At 43.3% G+C, this 22,651-nt stretch overlaps 1 protein-coding gene across 27 annotated transcripts in view; it reads right to left on the reverse strand.

Moving 5' to 3' along the window:
• The window catches only part of LOC1273035 (high affinity cGMP-specific 3',5'-cyclic phosphodiesterase 9A), a 127,212-nt gene that overhangs the window by 23,223 nt on the left and 81,338 nt on the right, over window positions 1–22,651 (reverse strand). For 23 of the 27 annotated variants that reach the window (XM_061651226.1, XM_061651240.1, XM_061651229.1 and 20 more), the window contains one exon: window positions 14,904–14,967. The exons of 2 other annotated variants lie outside the window; for them this stretch is intronic. The gene's annotated coding sequence lies outside the window, so the exon portion shown is untranslated. Of the gene's footprint in view, window positions 1–2,667; window positions 4,414–14,903; window positions 14,968–22,651 lie in introns of those variants that run through there. 2 more of the 27 variants (XM_061651235.1, XM_311976.6) reach the window with 2 other exon arrangements.

Genomic DNA, 22,651 nt, shown 5'->3' on the forward strand with positions numbered 1-22,651 from the left:
TTGGAACGAGTTTCTAACAAGCAGGAAAAGGATGTTTTTATATGATGGAAGTTTTCATGCTTTAGTTTTGTCCACACTACAACATTACATATTTTGCTCAATATTTTTATATTATTCCATCACAGTATAACACCCACACAGAAAATAATTGCCAATTTCTGAACGCATACAGCACCATCGAGTGTTTGTTCGTTCTTTTAAACGTCAAGGTCAGGCACAATTCCAAACATGTGCAAACCGGTGATTGATATTGTATGTCCCGTTGTTGCAACATCGTGCATCGTCATCCAACCGAGGGCATCAGTCCAAACTACATGTCAACCAAATGCCATCGACCGAGTCAAAATAACCATTAGGGCTAATTAGTGCATCTCGCTACCCATTGCGAGCACAAATCCTTGGCTTTTACTGTATGTGTGTGTGTGTGTACATTGTAAGCGCCGAGTGCATATCCGTGAAAACCCGCGACGGCTTTGTAGCATTGTCGATCGATTTTGACCGATGATCTCGGTCGGTCCGGTTGAACCCAACCGAACTTCAGGGGTAATCGATTTTCAACACGAATGGATGAACAAATGTAACGAACGGCAGGCAGTTGTGTAATCTCTCCCGCCAGAACAGCGTCAGTTCTAACGAGCCAATGCGATGCAAATTAATGGCAGTGCATCCATGCATTATCCACTGTATCTGTATGGAGGTGTTGTGCAATGGGAGTAATTGCATTTAATTGAAAGTACAGCAACCGAATGAACATGTTTCATCGAACATTTCCATTTGCATTAAACAATTATCAGAACAGAACAGGAACAGGGCCTGTGCGAAAGAGTGAATATGGGAGAGAGAGATAAATAAAGAAAGAGAGAGAGAGAGAGAGAGAGAGAGAGAGAGAGAGATGGAGGGAGAGAGAGACAGAGAGAGAGAGAGAGAGAAAGAGAGAGAGAGATAACTCAGCCTCATTATCACAGAGTAAATCCTATTCAGAGTTAATATACGAAAAATAAACAGACAGAAAACCAACACACTTCGGTGGAAAATAACTGAGATGGAATAGAATGAAGCCTGCAAATTCGAGCATAATGGTAAACACAGATGGTTTTGGATCCTATTTTCCGGTTCAAAAGCTTGACAAGCCAGTTCGTGTGTAATCGGATTGTGCTGACGATGACTTTCCCATTTCACAACAATCGACGCAAACATTTGAATTGTTTGAACGTTTGAGCTTAATTATTGCACGATTTGGTTTTATGCTGCATGTTGTGTTTTAATAATATAACCACTAATATTTCCAATATTACTTAATAGATATACTGCTGTCATAACAAACAGTTTGCAGCGTTCTCTCGTATGAATAATGCTGTGAACAGGTGTCGCATAATGCATGACACATTTAATTGAATGTGAAAGCCATCCACAAAACGAACGCATATCTGTGTATTGCGAATTTTTCAATTTTGCCCGACGAGAGCATATTGCTTGCAACAATTCTTTGTTGTTTTTATAAAATTGAAGAAAAAAAGTATTATTAGTATTGGCTCTTAGTTTAGGGTAAAGTATCAAACAACCCACACGAACGAAGGCTCTTGATGTCTCTTTGAACATACACTATAACCAATATCAATGCATTGGATTTTAAAGCTCTCGAAAAAAGGGTAACACACTGTAAAGTACCGTGCCGTTGGGAGGTTACATTCATGTAGGGTTATGCGCCACTCCACAACCACATACACATCATGATGGCTGACGAAATGGAATTTCGAACTGCGGGTATTTCATCCGACCGCGTTTCCCTCGAGGGTATAAAATGATCCACGCCAAATGGAGTAACGGTAGCGCATATAAAAATGTATGGCAATGTATTTGCTGACTAGTAGTTAAAAAAAAAAGATAAATTACAAGCTGCTGATGCATGATCCCTTGCGAAACATAACACGATCATAATTGAGGGCATATTAATTAACCGTATGACGGCGAATCCAAACTTCTTTTATTATGCTTTATGTGTACATTTCGTTAACAATCCATGTGGAACACACTTCTACAGTACAATGAACTCGTTGAAATGTAAACTTCAATATAGTGGAATTTGTACTACAATTTTAAACATTTAATCAAACTAACGAACCAGCAGGGACTTGTGCTGTAACTTCAAACGATCCTACGAACGAACGTATGTGCGGTACTGTTTTGCGCCGACATATTTCATAATTACAGTCCACCCGATCAAACCAAAACCTCATCAGTCCACCAGCCGCAATTTGCTGGGTCGTGTACGAGCGTACGATTAATGAACTCCGCAACGAATGGCTCATGCATTCTTGCGTATGGGAGCAAGGGCTCGGTCCAATGCATTCTTTGTGATGGAATTTGCAGGCACGTTGAGCTGGTGCGAGTAGTGAATAGAACAGGTACGAGGGAATAGGTGCACAGCGTGTGACATGGGGAAATTCTAACGAAAATCAATCACACTAATGAAGTCCTAAGCCACAACACGCACACAACGTTTGCCATCCAGCACGACGATCCTGGCATTATTTTGATAATACTGCAAGTATACGTTCCTTTTCACAGTATGGCTGTTGAATATTATGCCAAAATGTAAAAGTTTTCTAACATATTTGGTGTATTTTTATCGGCTATAGCTTAAGCAATTTTTAGAATAGCACTTACTTTGACTACACGAAATACACTGCTAAAATTTTACAACACTCTTGCGCATGTTGGGCTCACATTTCCATTGTCCATAAATACCTTCACCGGGCCTGCAAGCGCACCAAGCACCATCCAGACGATGCGACTGTACACATATTGCTTGCAAAAACTATCCAAACCTTTTTAACAAAACAACGCAAACACTTCGCAGAACACTCATCCCACTCCCTACTCTTGTGCACTATATATTTGTTCGCATTAATTTGCTTTCCCAGCGCAATCATACACCGTCCGAAGCGCACCCGACGGTGGCTAAAGCAGAGCGATACACAACAAACGCTCCCTTTCCTAAACGCACCACGCAAACGACTGCAGCACCGTTCGCCCAGTCAGGATGGTAGCGATTCGATGGGATGTGTCCCATCCAGCTAATCCGCAAACCCACCCACTTGGACGACACCTGGTGGGATGCAATGCGAAAACATCGCCCCTCGACTCAGCCCGTCAGCAGCGCCAACGCGTTTGCAGAAGCGCTGCCAGTCTTCTGCGCCAAACCTTTACACCTCGTTAATAATGCGCGTAATATGTACGTGCAACAATTTATCGCCGCCGGTGGTCGACCGTCTAATTGTGATCGTAAAATCTTGCACCAGTAGTAAGCGGAGGTAGCTGGGGGATGTGTTTGTGTGAGAGAGGTTCCCAAATTTCATCACCACTTGATATGTCGCACACAACCACCACCCGGTTAAAGTATCCTTTCGGGAGTAGGGGAACCGAGTACCGGTGCTGGTGCTGGAGTTACCGAAAATCCGACACAATCCACTGCCCCCCACACGGTAAGCTTATCTCGTTCCTGTGCAAGCAACACAACTATGCACACCACCAGCGGTTGGAGGCAGTTCCGCCGAAGGCGGATGAGGTGGCGTTGTAAATGCAAAATGGACCAGCGATTTATGGACAATCGGTTAGCGCAATTAAGCGCGAACCCTATTACGTTTTGGCCGGTTTGAGTCGTCCTTGGGCCAGTGGACGCCGAAGGGCAGAGGAGTTTGTGGAACTGGACGAGCGAATATGAATAAAGTTCTCGAACAACGAGTGTACACACTCGTCTTTCCCGTCCTTGCCCGTCCTGTTTACCACGTGCCGGGTTGTCTCTTCAGTTCAGGTGTCCGGGTAATTGCCTTGCACTGGTCCAGCACGAAGAAACAACAACAAACGGTCCGTGGTGTCGGTGGCGCTGTCCTTCTCCCCCTTCCTGCCAGAGGCAGAGAGAACAGAGCGCACGGACGTCATAGGCCATTAATTGGATAAAGTAAATACGTTTCCAAACAGCAATAACACTAACGCCCGGTGATCAGCAATAATCAGAACTGCACCCGAATCCAATTCTGGCCGGTAACGGCCCACCATTAACGATCGGTTTCACCTGCCCAAATATAGAATTCGGTGCGGCGGGTGCGGGGGGGCAGTTTGGCGGACGCGCCTGTCAAACATTGACGCGCCACTTACTTGAGGGAGGGGACGACAGTTGAGCATGGTTTTGCTATTCCGCCAAATGCGTATTATTTAGCGGCGCATTCATAGACCAATATCGACTCTTACTGTTTGCCCGAATTGTGCTACTTCTTTTATGTTCTGACAAGGTTGTAGCGTGATTTTAATAGTCAACCGTTAGCAAGATAGTGTTGTTGGAAGTGCTATAAACAGAGCAGTTTGTAGGTTAAAGTTAAAACGCTCAATCAAAATCGATTGTAAAGAGATTCGAACAAGTCCTAAATTGCTTACAATAGTGTCTAAAGACATACAAGCATAGCATTTTACCATCACAGCATTTTAAACATAACCGATACCCCTCATGATATAGCCTACAGTTATCGGTAATTAGAAATAGGTATAATTTCGTGCATTGTCATTTGCACACATCAAAATGGGCAAACATAAACGGTGCAATGTCACACCAATGCTCGATACAATCTAAACGGTAACGATCCGATCTGACCAATCGGTAATACAACCTTCCAATTATGTTAAGATTTTTTGTTGCTATTTTCCCCTTTCCTCTACCGAAAGTAAACAGAATGTCCAGCAAAAACACACACACAGTGTCGTATCTGCGCCGTAACTGCTCGCCATTTTCCAATTTGGCCAAAATGTCATTAAGCGTGGTGAAATGGATTCGGGCAAATGTGTCTCCGATGGGTTACGGGTGTGAAGGTGAAGCCGGGTTTGCCGAACGCCATTACGGAAACGATAAATGTTTATTTGCAACTGGTCTAACGCCTCGCAAGTCGAAGGTGTCACTCAACCCAACCACCGCCACGGTCACGATCCGCCCGCCACTGGCTGCGGTGCGCCAACTTCCTCTCCAACTGGTCGATTACTGTTCTGGTCATCCGCGATCGGTTCGCACCGTGACACAGCGCGACGGTGCGAAAACTGTAAACTATAATTGTCCACTCAATTATTAATTGCTCGTCCAGCACGGGCTGTACACATGGCTTCTCGCACTGTCCCCAGTACCTTGCGCAAGATGTGTATTGTAGGTGTCAGCCGTTCGCACGACACAAACTGTACACTTGCTAGTACATTGTTCGGTTCCGCGCACGTTCGATGGCGTATAGTTTGTTGCGTAACGATTTGTGGTACACGTTTGGTGCACAATAGCCGATGACATTTTCGTTTGGATTGCTATATACTTTGTAAGGTGCAATTGCAGGACATTTTTTCAAGCAGACTTTATTAACAGATGAATATCGTTTCAATCGAATGGCTTGTGTCATCACTTCTAATCTAATATATTTCAATAGTTTGAAACCTTAGTATGAAGCTGTTAAGATCGCCATAAAAAGATACAGTATCTTAAAAATAGTGATCAAATAATCATTCGTATGTAACTGCAAAGGCTGCAAAGAAGAACAAGAGCACAGTTACGAAACGAAAGTTTCATTCCTTAACTTCAATGCTCCTTCATCGTCTACTTTACAGCAGAAATAAATATCTCTTTACACCTGCCACTTTTCAACTGCCAGACCTGGTCCCCACGTCTCATGGAACCAGCTGTTTAAACAACGGCCCTTTTCACACAAGAATGACATTAAAGTCAGCATGCAAACGAATCCTGACTTTCGAGCTTTTTCCAGCGCATCAGAGGGACCGAACCGATCCGGGATCAAAAGATGGGAATCGGATGGTGTGTTTCTACCATTTCCGGCTTCCCGTAACATTGTCGATTGTTCAGCAGAGCGAAAGTAAGCACCAGAAAGGTGCTAAATGGTTCCATTTCTCATCTCACCAACGGTCGTCCTGTGCCCGGGGACAACACTCCGGCGGCAGTCGTACCCGGAGGGTTTCGTGCTGCATGATTGTTGGTTCTATTTAAAAACATGCGCAAAAAAAAATACGATAACTGTGCCCGAAACCAGAGGATAGACACTTCGCCAAAGGAACAAAAGCGTTCACTCAAAATATTCAAAACCATCATCCTCGATCACATCGTATCCGATTCCGGCTTTGCCGGCAGGTCCCATTCCCGTCCATATGGACGACAGACACCGAGTGTGTGTGTGTATCTTTGCTTAATCCAACATTTGTTTAGGGTTTGCCTGGGTGCACGTTAGCAGGTGGGGGCGTGGGATATGGTTTGCTTAAAGCGAAATCAACCCAAATCAACGGGTCTGTCTGTCAGCTAAATCCTTTCCTAGTGTTGTTCCAGTTTGAGCGGGTGTGCTTCTTTGTATCTTCTCAATTCCTAAACAAAAAAACGCATGTATCTAGTGGTAGAGGTTATCTCCATCGTCTGGCACCCTTTCCTCATTGGTGGTCGTAGCTTCCTGTCGGTTTCATGGCACCGGTGCAAGCGAGAAGCGTTTGGTTCAGTCCAGCTGCCAAAATGCTTTAAACGATGGATGGATTAATGTAACGTTCCAATTCCGAAGCCATGGTAAACATGGCTGGAGACAGGCTGAAGCGAGGGTTGAACACGGTACGCTTCATCGTTCACCGGATTTGACTGCGAAGGATCGTGCCGAAATTGGAGCTTTGCTTATGATTAAAGGAAAGGGTGTTGCGATGATGGCTGTACACAGCTGTTTGGTTTTAATGTACCAGCGTGCTTGGAACGGCTTTAATGATGGAGCAAATCAATCTTAAACCTATTTGAGTGTTATCCATTTGAGGAAATACATTTGAATAATTAAAAAAACAATAGATTCTTTAAAAACCCTAATAGAGAAATTTGACAAAAATAACAAACACCGTTTCTGCGAACTCTGCGCATTCCTGATGCGTATCGTAACAGGTTGACGAATTTCGCATTTTATATCATACGCTCTAGGATTTATATCAAAAGGAAAAAAGAAATCAGCGCTGCTTATCAGACGCATAAACAAACATCGTACCATCCCAGATCGAAAGGCTACACAACAGTGCGCCATGGAACGCCAACGGAATATTTTACCCCGTAACCAAGCAAACAAGCAGCTTGCAGGCATGTTTTTCATGCGATTTTTTAGTACGTTTTTGTACATATATTCACCAACCGATGCTTTGACAGCGAATGTTACGCGTCGAATGCTCGCCACATATTATCGCCGCTATCAGTCAAGGATTACGGATTTAGCATAGGATAATCGAACGTACGGAGGTACCACGCACTGCAACGGTGCTTTTAACCGGTTGAAATGGTTTTTATGTTCCGTCGCCGGTCTACGCTCTACCTGTTCACCTGTTGTTATCTCGCAACCCATTCAGCAGCATCGTCAAACAACGACGAGATTTTACAGCAAAAGAAGCATAAAAAAAACAAAAACAATGCTTCAGCTTCAGCAACGCACAACGTCTAACAAGTAACAGCTGGGACGCAGTGAAAACGAGTTGATGTGAGTGCCAATTTTACAACTGCAGTTGGGCGGTTGAAGAGTCTGGTGGTGGAACAATCTTACGCTGACCTACCTGTACAACCTCTGCTTTCTGCTTTCTGCCTTTACCATTCCCCTCGACGGAACATTGAACATTGAATCCAGAATGCTCTGCCCACTCATCAGGTTCAGGTTTCATTTTTTACGGTTTATAGCAATCATGAGATGAATATTGATCACCCAGCTAGATCATCCTTTCGTGAGCAACCATTCCCCTGTTTTTCTTCACATTACAATTGAAGGAAAAGAGTTCAACAAAAAGAACCCACCTTCCACATGATTTGTTCTGGTGGCTTTTCCCGCGTTGCGCAGAGTGAGCGGAGAGCTGTGCCCGATGTCTTGTTCTACTTTATTTATTTCACAGCTCATCTTTATGCATGGGCTTCGTCATCGGGCTGACCCTAGCCCCCCCCCCCCCCCCCCCTGCCCAGGAAGGTGGTATCGAAACAGTTACCTCATTCACGTACGCCCCTTCCAAGTGTACACGCGGAGCAGAATGGGAATGGGAGGAGCTCGCGTAACGACTGGGAGTCATGAATATTAACACATCTCGTAATAATGCGGGTCCAGAATGGTGCCTTTTCCGAGCAATGGCTGGCACGGATTGCATACTGCCTGGGAGATGATGATGATGATGATGATGGATTCATTTGCCATTCCGTACAGTTCGATATTGCTACCAGCAAAGCTGCATGGCATTACTTATTTGCTAACGCTTTAGCAATTCACTTTGTATATAGATAACTGGTTTAGTTATGTTAAGGCAAAGCCGACGGGCTATTTCATGATATTTTGAAATCAGTAAGAAGGCCTTACCTATGAGCGCAAAAATAATTTAAATTAATTACCCATATGCTCACTCCGCTCAATTACTTACGTTCAATACCGAGCGAAGCAAAATTGTGTGATCAATCTTTGTTGCAGTTCCTGGAACAAGGTTGGTTCGGTCAAACATACCGTACGGTTATGTACGGTTTCTCAGAAGCATACAATGTACGAAGTGTTTCAAGTTTGCAGGAAAGTTTATTCGACCGAGACCAAAATGCACAGTGTGTGCAGTGCTGTCAACGTTGATTCCAAAAGTAGTTAAATTAGGTTTAGGAGAAAAATTTGCGTGAAAAAATTGTTCCATTGAGTGGATTTTCATTCGCATGGTAAAAGTATGGCTTTACGTTAATTATTGTATGTTGTAGCATGTGAGCATTACTAAAATTATGATTTATGATTATGATGATTTATTATTATTTTTAAAGAAGAAAACATAAAATAAAACATATTTCAAAATTATTATTCCCCAAAACACAACTTGTTGGCGTTTATGTTAACTTATTGTTCTAATCCATATGTATGCTTTGATCTTCGTTTGTACATGCTGTTCGATTCCTATTCGTAGCGACCGTTCTAAACCGCAAACAAGCAGACTATTGCTGTCATGGACCATATGAGCCAATGTCTTTTATCTGACATGGCAAACCATTGTGTTGAGAATGCTATTGAATTCAGCCCAATGATACTGGATGAAGATGATTGTCTTAGCAATGCCAGACTCCGGACAAAAGCTTCGATTTGGCAAAACTATCATCCTCGCTTTTGTTCTAAACGACATGATTCCGGATGCTGCATTACTAATGAAACAAGGACCATCGCTTTAGTTTCCAGGACCCTGGACCGGTTTAGTTTTACCGAATATATCGACTCAATTTACCAATACCAAACCCACTGCTTTTACACTGGCAGGCACACACGCATGAAATACGAATCAACTCACTCAGTTCATTGTTAAAGCCGTTTTCCTTTGCCTCCGGGGTTCTCCACTCCGGCCAAATCCGGCACATCGGAAACCGGGTGGTTTCATTGTTTGCGACACAAAACAACCCCACATTCTCTGCTCTGTTTCAATGGCTGTGAAGAAAGTTGCCGTCTTTAGAAAACCACTCATCGCATCACACGTTCGCAGCACAAGAGTTTCCGATCTTCTTGCGTGTGTGTGTGTGTATCCGTTTCAAAACATTAAAAAATGGTTTCAAATAGAAAGCCCACCTTCCATCACGCTGCCTCAATATCGCAAAAGTTTCTTACATTGAACGTGGCGACAGAAACACCAATGACGTGGGCGGCTTAAGTTAAGACTGTACCCCAACCATACAATCCCATACGGCCGCAATGGTTGAGAGCGTTCGCTTTGACAAATGAATGTGGAGCCGCCGGTACGGAAAAGCGACAAACACTGACGATGGATTGCAGCTAGAAATGATTCAACACATCACAGAACCACAGCCAAGGGCATCAATGCACGGGTGTGTTGCTGCTGTTGTGCTAGGGTTCAGTGAAACTCGTCCTCTGGTTAGATGCTCTCAGTGTTTTACAAACTTCCTTTCAACTAAGTCAACTGAAACTCTACCCAGCGCCCCCAGTTTGCATAGAAATGATATGAAGCAAAAATGCTAGGAAACAGAAATCTCCTACAGGTGGCTGCTAGATAACGATGCCTAGGGAAGTGTGGACGGCCTACACACCCGCCCTCTTATTCTTCGTTAGTGCCCTCTCTCTCCTTTCTCAATCCCTCCAGTGATGAGTACCTTTCACAAGTGCAAAAATACATCCAACTGTGCTGATGGTTTCTATTCCGTCATTTGCGAACCATTTCCACCCACAAACAAATGAAACGGACCTTAGCAGCTTACCAGGGTACCACCAAGTAACGCCAAGAAGTCAAACGTAAAGCTTTGCAGGCGTTTATTTATCTTGTGCTGGCATATGCGAGCAGCTATAGCAGGGTAGATCAATGTGCAAAGTTTAATGTTTTTGTTTTTTTAATCCCACCCCATACGAGGCGATGCATAAATGAAAAGGGGATTATTTAACTAAACACAGAACATTGTATGTGTAGCATAAAACATACTGCACAAACCTTTGGATAATGGTTGGTTTTAAGTTAAAAGCATTCAAGTCGTTCAATAAAAACTTTTCCCTAACATACATCATGAAAAGTATTACCAGCAGGTTTTTAATCAGAAAATGTGTCCAGTCACATAATAAAATCTTCCAAAACAACAAAACTATGTCAAACATCACATTTTACCACTAGCCACATACAACCTTAACCCTTCATTAGTCATTAAAAACGATGTAAACTAAAAACTATTTTCCTGAAAAAGCAAATGCATAAAACATTTCAGACATCAATCAACACACTGTTCTTAAACACTGTCTGCACTCTGAAAGCTTTCATACCTTTGCAACATAGTTTGCACTCTGAAAGCTTTCTTACCTTTACAGCATTTCTTTTTTGCTTTCCCTTGCTAGCTCTGCTAGGATTTGTTTTTCTTTGAACAGAAGAATTCAATAAAAAAACAAATACAATAAAATTCCTCCAAAGCTTCGCCCCACAATCCGCTTATAATGGTAGGATGCTTTGGAAGTCAACCTCCCCCTCCCATCGGAATTCTGTTCAATGGTGCAATGATGCGTGATTCTTTACAAAAAATAAATGAAATAAATGGAGAAAGAAAGACTCCATTCCTCGCAGCGCTTTGCAGCGCAAGAAGGGAACGAATTAAGGTGGCAATTTGTCTTCGTTTTATTGCCACATACACACACATACACACACACACCAGTGTGCACGGCAATAGCATCGAAAGTTAGCGTGGCCTCCGGGTGGCTGTTTTCAATTTGCCCATTTTCTCCCCAAGACGCTTTCAAGGCAAGCGAAAATAATAAAATAATATAAAATGAAGCGGAAGCGCGAGTTCGTTCACTGTAAGCAGCGGAAAAAATTGCTCATCCGAGCAACAAAAGCGAAGACGATTTAATGCTGGTACAAGAATAGATTTTTTTTGGTTTGGGCACCGTAGAGAAGATGATGGAGTTTTTTTTTTAGTTTTGTTCTCTCCCACAACCGTTCGGTCTAGTGTGCAAAGCTGCGCAGCTTAAAAAAGATAAAAATGAAGATGCAAAAGCCGCGTCCCACTTCGGCCCAAACGGGGATGAATTAAATCGATTGAAAGCTCATGCGGAAATAGACTCAATTGCTTGCAATCGGTGACTTTACACCATACCTTTCTGGCTGATTGTCGTCCATCAAAGCTCGGTAACGTGCTAAAGGCCAAAACGAGTTGAGTCATAATTGAGCGGACGCGTTTTTTGAAAGCACGATTCATTGGTTTGTGTGTATGTGTGCAAGGAAGAGAATTGCAGAGCAAAAAGTAGCTATGGATATTATTCGAACAAATGATTTGCTTGAGCGATGAATCATCTGGTAAGAGTGCTCTTTGTGGGTTTTGTAAGCTGGTAACACAAAAAAAAAAAAAACTCTCTCTCTCTCTGAAAGGAGTCAGGATAAAATGATTTTATTCTACCTCAAGGTGATTCTGTGTGCTATTTTGTGTCTGCTCTCACGTTCACTTCACAAAAAAAGCACAGAACGAAACGATTCCCAGCTATGAAAAGCACTCAAAACTAATTGACTTCCGGTGTTGTTTATACCTGTCTGCCCCTAAAATTAATCAACCTGTTCGCGTGAACGTGCGCGGGCGCCTTCTCCCGTTCAATAAAAAAGCTTCTTCCGCAATTATGAGCGAGGCATGGTTGAGTCATTTGAATTTTAAGTCTCGTCCGCCTCCCTCCCACCAGCCTGAAAACACACACACACAGGATGGACAGTTTCGTGCTACAGAAGAGCCTCCTCCGTGCCACAAAAATAGCCTCGTTAAAGCATACTAGCGATACTTTAAGCCACCGAGCCAAGCACGTACATCCTGTTTGCTGTTCGTGTGTGAGAGTGTTTGTGTCCGTCTGTCTGTATGTGTGTGTTAGGGCTGGAAAATGGCTTTGAAAAGCATGACGGCAGCAGAGAACTTCTTGCGGCTCTCTAATGTGGCCGCCACCCCCAGAAACAGCCGAGGGAAACAACCAAACGCTTCGACCGTAAGCTACGCGATTTACCATCACCATTTTTGCCACTTGCCGATGGAGTTGTACGAATCCTCTTCTGACAGTGATAACCGCGTGAAACACTTCACTTCACCCCCTGGGAGGAGGGAGGGGGGGGGGGGGAGGCGAGCTCCCGGAGGAATGGCAGTGTGCGGGATGTGTAGCTGCGGATGTAACGAAAAGCTTCCGGAGCCCGTTGCCACCCTTTTTTCGTTGAGCCAGTGTGCCGGACGAGAAATAAATCATAATTTAATTGAAATTTAATCCTTCACGGTTTCCCTGCGCTCTGAGTTCGTTTGTTTGTATACAAAAAAATACAGAAAGAAGCAGGTAAGCAGAATAATGGAATCAGGACACCTTCAAATGGCATACGACAGAAAATGTTACGCTATTGTTCCATAGACCCGTCGCTGTATATGGGATCGAATCTCATTCCGCGTGACAAGGAGCAAATGAAACAATACGCAATGTTTTACTTTTACTGAGCTTCCGCAAACATTTCAAATAATTCGAATATTAATTTCCCGCAAATGCTCTTTTGTGTACACGTTAATCGGTTAATTTTAATTTCCTGCTTAGTATAAGAGGTATACAACTTTCTATTGGTCTTAAACCACAGCGTTCTCAAATTTCTCGTCTCACCTCATCAAACAATATTTGCGTGTCAAACAAACACGCGATACCTTTCGGCAAACATAAAAAGGAAAGGCAGCAAAGTTCAATCATGACTCGTGTACATGCCATCAATTGACTGTACGACTGATTGGCGCGCTGAGTGCGTCTTCTTCTTGTGCCAGGTGCGAAGGTTGAAGGGTTTCCCACTCATTGAAAATCGATAAAACTCCAACCGAAAACCGGTTCAAATCTCAAGCTGGCAGCGGTATGCCTCCGATGCATACCTCCGCCACCTACTCAAGCGGCCTGCCAAGTGCTTAGTGACTTTGCTAACTGGGTGAGTGTTGTTAAAACACTTTTCGAGAATCAATTTCCGTGAAAGTTGGAAACAAATTTAGCTCACCTTGCGCAGTCCCGGGCTGTTCGAGGCAAAGTTGAACTCCCCGAACCAAGCGCAACCATGTTACGTCAAACCCCTTTTGCCTGGAGAAAACTGCCTCGAGTTTGTTTTTTTTTTGTAATGAGTGTTGTTTGTGATTTACAGGATTGCTTAGGGAAAGCGCTACCACTATTGTGTTCAACACAAGACTCTGTCTATCGATCGTTCAATTAAACGCAAGAGTGAATGTTGATTCAAGCAGTGCCAATGCGTTAAACAGTGCTTCGGATCGTTTTCCACCCATCAGTAACTTCTGGAAAACTGAGAAAATTGAGTTTTATAATTTAATGCATTCCACAAACTGAACAGATACATACTTGACGGTATAGTAAATCAAGTTTTTTTTCTAGAAACAGGGTAAGCTTTGCTGCCATTCAACACAGATTCAACATAATAAAAAGGCATGCAGCAGTCATTAAAGAGCTAATCAACACCGTTTACAAGAAAATCCAAAAATAACATTAGTCCTGGGGTTCGGAAGTTAATCCGAAACCGATTCACAACACATCATCATGTACACACAAACACAAAAACACAGCACAGGTTCGGCAGCTAGAGGCAGCGCAGGAAAAATGTGCACAAATTACCGCTAGTCATGTCATTAAGCCAGCTCACAATCACTACCTAAAGCGAAACGAAACATCGACACATCCTCCTTCGTTGTTCACGATGGGGGTGTAGTATTCGGGATTTAGCTGTCCACCCTCATGCTCTCCCTTGGGGTGTGCCTGCTTGCTATCCCCTTCTGCGTTCTTTGACTGTCGATTTCAATGAGGTCAGTAAGTGTGTGTGTGTGTGTGTGTTTGTGTGTAGTATTATTGAGAAAACAATAATAGGAAACAAAACCTCCCTTCAAACGCCCTTGTACTCTGGGAGATCTATACAAGCTACGAACCTTCTGTAATCAGTAGCAAACACTAAATCAGTGAGAAATGTATAAAAAAACATGACGCGACGCAAAAAAAAAGAAAATGGAATGCTCCCGGGGAATCCGTCCCACTTTATCAAAAGCTTATTATGGACGCCCCTTTATGATAGGCAGTTTAGGAATTTATCGCGCTATTTTCGTGCCTAACATTTCTCATTGTTTATGCAACCTTCGATTCTTTCCATTTTTTAGCACTTGAAAATGTAATAAAAACAGACTTGTGAAGGTATCGATACTTTGGTAAGTACACAAAAAAATCAGTTTTAGACGCGTCTCAATCATTCGTAGAACGTCATAATATGGTGTGGAAAAGGGACTAGCCTATTTGTTAATTGTTTTCGGCCAGCGACGTTATTTAAGCAGACACAGATCATCATTTACTGCTTTTTATCTAATTTACATGAATTTTGTATTATTTACTTACTTTTTTGTTACTGTGCAATCAATGTAAATCCGTTGCGAAGCATCGTAGTTTAGTTTTCATTTCTCTGCAAGTAGAAAAGGCATATTGTTGATCGTTAAAACAGATTATCAAACCCCAGCAAAGGTTCACATTGATAGCATTTAGATCACATACAATATTACCAGCATGCAGTGAGCAAAACAACAAAACAGTAAAATACAAGTTTGATCATAATTTATTCGAAGCAACACAACACAGCAACGAACGAACAAGTAATCAACCTTCCCACGTATCACATAAATACTTAAAGGGCCACTACTAATTGATTGGCACGTGAATGACACTGGCGATTAAATGTCACTCCCCTCGCACACAACAATCAATTAATTTTCTTATCGTTCGTCAGTCTATATCTGTGGCTGTGAAAGAAATTCCGGCTCTATCGACATAGCTTTATCCATCAGCTACTAGGAGTCTCCATTTGTTCAGAAACACCATGCGTCTCCATCGAGTGCGCATTTGTTTACGCCAATACAACGAACAACGGGCATTACATTCATTTCCAGTTTTTCCTTAAATGAACCCAATTTAAAGCTAATTCAGTCTTGGTAGATTGTAAATCTTACATGTTTACTGTAATATAAGAATGTATAGCATCATCAAATAGCGTGTTTCAAGTTTGCATGAAAAGTAAGCAAGTGGTCATCATACCAAGAAGAAGGGTTGATAAAAACCTGCACAAAACCTGACGCACTGAAGGGCGAAGTAAACCTTTATTAAATCATCCTTTACAATTTCCCACGAAAAGTACCTGAACGCTGCCCATCAGAAAGTGAACCTGTGTGTGTGTGTTTTTTTTTTTGTGTTGCGTTTTTGCTCACTAAACCATCCTTAGCATGAATTTGCAATGAAACTGGGTTTTAGAAAAAGCAATACCGCAGCAAACCCGATTGTGGTCAGACTGTTTTATGGCATTGGTTAAAAACAAGCGAAGAAAAAACATCGACCAATTTCATGCTTCAACAATCGTTCAGGAGGTAACATTGTGAACGGTGAATGATCCTCTTTTCGTATTTGTTCGCATTCCCTTTCACAGCGCGATAGCAGCTGTGAAGTTAATTGAAGGATAATTGGTTCATAATTTGCAATCATTCAGGGGATGTTGTTACGTCTTTCGTTTGCTTCGCGGGTTTGAAGCGAGCGTGTACAAAACGAGTAACAAAAAAAGGTTGTTGATTTTTCGAAACATTACTGCCTGAGGGGTGGAAGTGTATGGTGTAATTCAAAAAGGATAATCGATGTAGAGGGAACAAAGCTTGACGATGCGTTTTGGCCGGTTATTGTTGGCTGCTGTGCATGGAGATGTCGTAAATAATAGCAATGTAATAAATAATAGCTTATGACGATTTGATTCTTCATCTTCATTATATATATAATTTTAGTCTATAGAACCATGATTCCCCCCAAATTATTCTGTTGTTGTAATTTCACTTTCCTTACAATGAAGAAGTCGTATGTGTAAGCTTAATTTTATTTGATTTCAAAGCTTTTAAACTATTCTTTCCTTTTTTACTTGACAACTTTTAAGAATACTCTATATTCTCTAGCTTATATTTTCTGCATAGCACCACAACATCAACGCCACACAAACGGTGACCTGAGCATTAACGGATGCGCTACTTTTCCCATTCTCTTTCCTCACAACGCTTATCTCATCATTGCACTCGCGATGAAAGCAAAACAGTGTCGGAAACTTTCGCCAATTGTCGATACTACTTAGCCACGGCTGGCATACCACCTCCTCACGCATCCCTACCTTTCCCACCAAAACATATTATTTGTTGCTACCTTTGAGGGTGGGGGAAAACAGTGCCATCCTGCTTACCGTGGTCGTGAGCAAACTTCCGCGATCCGGTCGTGAGCGTGTACGTCATTTTCCCTCCCATTAAAAGAGGACGAACTACCTGTTCGCACCAGGATAAAGTTTCGTTACCAACGGATCACATTCCTCCTCTAAACGTCACTCAAAAAAGCTTGAACTTGGGGGCACCGTGTACCGTGCGGGGTGATAAGTTTGGTACGTTCTCGAGATGGTCAAAAGGTAAACATTTTCTTCGAAGCCACGATATCGTAGCCCTGACCAGTGATGCTATTTTTGGTTCGCCGGGGCACAAGCGTGCGGGAGCGTCTTGATTTCACTGCTGTGCGAGGGCAGTGTTTCATTCATTGCGGAAGTCTGACGGTGGTCCTGCCACAAGTTGTCCTGAAGTGCTATCGAAAGCCGTCCAATCATTTGGAATCTGTTTGGACTATCAATTGGAAGCAAAATACAGACCTAAGCCAACGCAAGACTCATGAGGATTATATTATTGTGACTTTTAGGATTATATTATTGAACTCTGTTTTTTATTAAACATTACTATAAACAACATATTTTGTATTTTTCAAACGTCCCTATCCTCGGATGAAAAGCATCCAAAAATGGCATAACACCTAGATTCTATGTTCTATAAAACAGGACCGCTAAGCAATACTAGTACTTTACCACCTCACATCAAACAAATCTCCTGACAATCAAAGCAAATTTGCCCCACGCGACAAACCTCATTACACAGACAGTGTGAAATGTACGGGCGGGCTGCTTCAAGTTCGAACAAGACTGTATCAATTTCGTAGCAAACTCAATAAGTTAAATTTAATTTGACTCTAATTTACTTCCCCATACCGAAGTCAAATTCTCCCCAGAGATATGGGTGGCTCGACTGAAAAGAACAGGAGCTTCCTCGACACACACAGAAATTTGCATCACACTTTGCACACAACTACGCGACTTTTCTTCTCCACGGCAACTGACTTTACAACTGCCCAATGCCGCATATTTTCCCCCGAAATGTCATAACGCTCACGTCCGTATGTTGATCAGGTACGTTCTGGGCGCTTTTTTTCGATCTTTTTTTTATTTTCACTCTCTTTGGCTCTTCTCACTAATCCATTCACGCCGGAATCTTCGCATCAAATTTAGGCGGCGTGTGTAAAAAATCCAATTTTACGCCCAATTTGGTGAGTAAACTCGTGATTGGACGTGTTGCTGCTAGCATTCATGATTCACATTCAACCATCACTGCGTCCTGTGTCCGTGTATGTGTGTGTGTGTGTATGTCTCTTCCCACGGTACCGTGGCTTTGATTTATGATTCTTTCAAACGTGCATACAACAGCATACATAGCGTTTTTTTCATAATCAAAAGAAAGTAAGGCTTGTTATTACTTCGCTCAGCAGTAGCTAGCAGTCGTTTAAGGAAGCACAAGAAAGCAATAATAAAAAAAAACATCCGAAAATAGACTTTGGCACATGATGCCAATCTGCGAAAAACCCATGCAAATCTGTTCCGATGATCCCCGCTTGCTCGGGAGTAGTCTAGCAGCAATTATGAACCTTCAAATCACTTACACCGTCAGTGGTGTAGGTCTTGTCATATTCTATTAGCCTTTCGTGTTTGCTTTTTTCCTGGTATGAAAGCTCAAGAGGCGGAAGAATGTTGGAACGGAGAGCAAACAGAAACGCTCTGCACGGAGAAGATCATACGGCAGAGCGCTTTTAGGTTCTGACATCAAAGCACTTGCCGGGTGTGCCGGATACGGAACGGCCTTTCACGTGCATGTTTCGTTGCCTGGGGGGTAGTACTCTGTCATCCCGTACGTGAGGCGGTTTCGTTGTTGCTTGTTTGACCCGTACCAGTCTCATTCGGAAGTCGTTCTGCCGTGGTAGTGCTATCAAGGTAGCTTATAGGCTTGCGTGCGAAACATGATTTTCCGTTACGAATCTGTACCCAAAACACTCTCTTTTTCTGCCATCAATATACACGATTGATTTTGAAAAACGGCCATCGATGGACAGACAATTTGGTTTGTGAGCTGATTTGCCCTGTACGATACGTAATTTCTGTCGTCCTGCTTGCAGCGTAATTAACTTCAAAAGCAGCTTTTCCATTGCTCCCACCCCTCTCCGAAGACAGAAAGCGAAGAACTTTCGGAAATATTGAATTCAAATTAATATAAAAGCATTCGGCTGAGTGTTTTGCACAACACTCTACTAGCTGCTGCTCAGCCAATGAAGCCATCTAGGCAGCACAAAATCGTACACACATTGTGCTGTTCCAGAACGGTGCTGCACGATTTAATAATGCAGGAAAATGGCTTTTGAGATGATTTTGAAATTTGATTTTGTACATTAATTTAACTTTCAATTGGCATCGCGTCTTCTGTTTACGCTTTCTACACGCACTCAATCCGCCCAGCGAGCGGCGAAGTATGAGCACCGCGTGATGATTCTGGTACCAGGAGCGCCACAAGTACACGGGGCGGACGGTGTTATACATTGTCGCGTGTTTGAAACATACTTTTGCCACGCGTTTATCATTTGCTTTTCAACAAGCAGCCCGAGTATAACAAAAAAGCTTCGCCTTAGTGAGAGCAAAATTCGCTGAGCATGATGCTTCAATTTTTGCTGTGTCGCAGATTTGCAAAATCTGGTGCAAAAACAAAGTGCGCCCGTGCACGTTTCCTTCTCATCTACGCTTTGTTACACTATATTTTGCTTCCTTGTGCTTATCGCGCTTGCTCTTTCACACTTGAAGTACCTGTTGATCAGGATGGGGGACCGTGGCTAATGGAGTTGTGCTCGAAAAAATCTCGTTCCTCCATTCGAACACGTTCCGACACTTAGCGACTAATTATGTGAGCATAAATTACTGGCCGGATGTGAGTTTTAGTGCCTTCGATGTTTGTGACTATATCTGCCTATCGTTTGATAGTGGCCATTTTGATTGCTTGCAAACCGGGGAAGGCGGACTAGTGTGAGGTGATTTTCAAAGGAACACGCGCGCACGCTCACAAACACATACAAACACGCATACGCTTAAATGAACATCCCAGACATGGCGACTGGCGACTGGCGAAGCAGCGCATATAAACTGCTCGCGCGGCGATACAATTTATGTAAATACATTCACAGAAACTTTTGACGACTGGCAATGTCCCGCGCAACAGAGCAGGCAAACAGAAACTTTGCCGGGGTGTTGGCAGGCGAACGCAAAGACATCCAAGGCTAAGATCCGATGACGACGATGCTGCTTGCAAACGTTGCATTGGTTGAAAGTGGAAACATTTTTGCAAACTAAACAACAAAAAAAAAACCTGTTAAACGCTACTGAGACACACTCGTCATTTGCATGACAAAACTTGTAATTTGATTATTCTGCTCCGTATCCCGACCATTTGCAGAAGAGACGCGTCTATAATGGTGATGGCTTTAACGATGTGCGAACGATTGGGCGGTGGGTGGAAACTAAAAAATAGCAGCAAAAGAGAAAATAGCTGTCCTATGTTTTGCAACGGTTAAGAGATGAGCAATACAGCATGTATTTTTCGAAACGTACAAAACGAGCCTTAAATGAGCTTAGTCTCCCGATGATCAATACTATTTCCTATCATACTTTTCAACATGAAGAGGGGCCCATTGCAAAACGCTTAATTATTTACCAGTCGTTTTATTTCAATTCTAAACCGCGTACAATAATCCTTATAGGTCGTAATGAAGTCCTCTCGAACGGCCGCGATCTCAAAGGAGGCGAAAAAAAGGATCAATTTACCTTTGGGGACAACAGTAAGCCAACCAACAACAACAAAAAAGCGGAGACTAACGTGCAAGGAATCGAAAAGATTAATGTTTCGCCGGTCAACGGTCGCTAAAGCGTCATTTGACGCAGATGGTCCAAGGAGAGAATACGGTTTGGCAATAAAAGCACATCGCACTAGAGATACAACAAATGACCCAAAAATAAGACCCCGTCTGGGGATCAGTCAAGGCACGTTCGGCAGCAAAAGCATTGAAAATTGATCGGGAATGAGAGAATGTCAGCCCATTTTTTTTCCTTTTGCAGATCACTTTGCTGCTGCTAGGAAGAAGGTAAGCCCCAGTGCTCCTCCGGTGCCTGTCGCAGCAGCGGGGAAAGAAAGAACCCGCCGAGGGAACAAATTTGAAACACCATCGTCGACACTCGCCCCGCTACACGTGGAGTAGTATTTCCAACACTTACGTTTTCGTTGTTTTGGTTTCGTTTGAGTTTGAGGATTTGCTTCAATAAAACCACCGCTGTTGGTGTCGGTGAAAAAGTAATACCAAACCCCCAAGGGCTATCAAGGCCCACGGTAAAGCCATCCGAACTAAGAACGGCAGATCAAGCGCACAGACCGTACATAACACCGTATAGCACCCGCACCCGGTACTTCCGAGTACGGGGCCCGCTTCTGCGTCTTTTGCCCGATGGTAAAAGATCCACTTCCTAAGAAGGCACCAGGGACCAGCAGCGCGTCTTAGGCACGGATGGGCCATTTTTTGGGGAAACAGGGACGTATTACATGTTTCTAATCTTTCGCACCGACCCGCAAAAGGCATCCTCCTTCTGCAACAGAAGTCACGTGTCCTTTTGCCGTTTTCCCCCGAGTGGTCGATTTTGCTGCTAGTCTGGTGGGTTGAATGGTTGCCGTGTTGCGAGCAATTGAATGTCAGCAGGGGAGAAAAAATAATAAGCGGCACGGTACATGCGCTGCTGCTGCAGGTGATTGATAATTCCTTCAGGGATCAATTCGTCATTAGAAGTCTTTAGAGGGATGATAACCCTCGCATGGTACCCAACTGTAAGCTAGAGAGCATTTCGGAGGATGGCCGTTTTTGGGCAATAGGGTCATCAGCACACCGAATGAATTCGCAGACCTTCTGGAACTCCTCCGAACCACAAATACGGAAAAGTAGACAACACACAGTTGCGTATTGCAAATACCGTTACGCCGGAATCTAATTACAAAAATGAAACACCGTTACCATGGTAATAAGGCTGCGATGGAGAAGAAAAGGTGCGTCGATATTAATCACAGCTTACGAGGGCAACACAATTTTAATTAATTTTCAGTAAAACGCTAGTCTTCGTTTCCTTCCATTACCGCATGTTGAAGATTTTGATGAATGTCCCATTTTGTGGTGGAGCTTGTGAGGGCAACTGGGAGAGGGCTCACGGGTTACTACGTACTTCTGTGGACAAATGTCATCTATTTCACCGTGGACAGAAACTAACGACTTCCACCAAGAGCTCCCGAGGAAGATGCCCCTCCCATGATGGCACTTTTGTTAATGCATTGACAGTAATCTTCCCACGGCATGGTGTGCAGCCCGTGTTCTGTATGTGTGGTTCTGAATGTGTAGGTAGCTTTTCTTCTCTCAATTGCAATTTTCCTTCCACGCCGTGCTTTGTCCACGGTTCCCTCTCAAGGGGCATTGAAGAGCCCTTCCTCCGCTGTTTGTACATACATCCTTGGCCCTTGGTTATGTGTGAAGATGAAACGATGACGTCTAGCGCACATCCGCACATGCCTTACACCAGAAGAATCCGGTCGCCTTTTGAACGACCCGAAGGGGGGAGGGAGAGGGAGAGGGAAGGGGTGGGAGTTGAAAAGAAAAAGAAAGAACCCGAGATGAGATTGATGGTACACTTCTTCACAACTTTGCCTGTCACGCGCCTGATAGAGCTTGACGTTCCGTCCGTAGATGTCACAGGCCGAAGATGTGCTAAGAATAGCAGCACAGTGGCCCTCATTCATCCTGCAAATCTGCTACTCGCCTTACATCCACCTGCTCCATACTATATCGCCTTTTTCCCGCAATCACAAACCCAAAAGCTCCCGAGACTCTTCCCGGCGTGGTGAGGAGCTAAC

This window comes from Anopheles gambiae, chromosome 2 (genome assembly GCF_943734735.2).
Source record: "Anopheles gambiae chromosome 2, idAnoGambNW_F1_1, whole genome shotgun sequence".
NCBI lineage: Eukaryota > Metazoa > Arthropoda > Insecta > Diptera > Culicidae > Anopheles > Anopheles gambiae.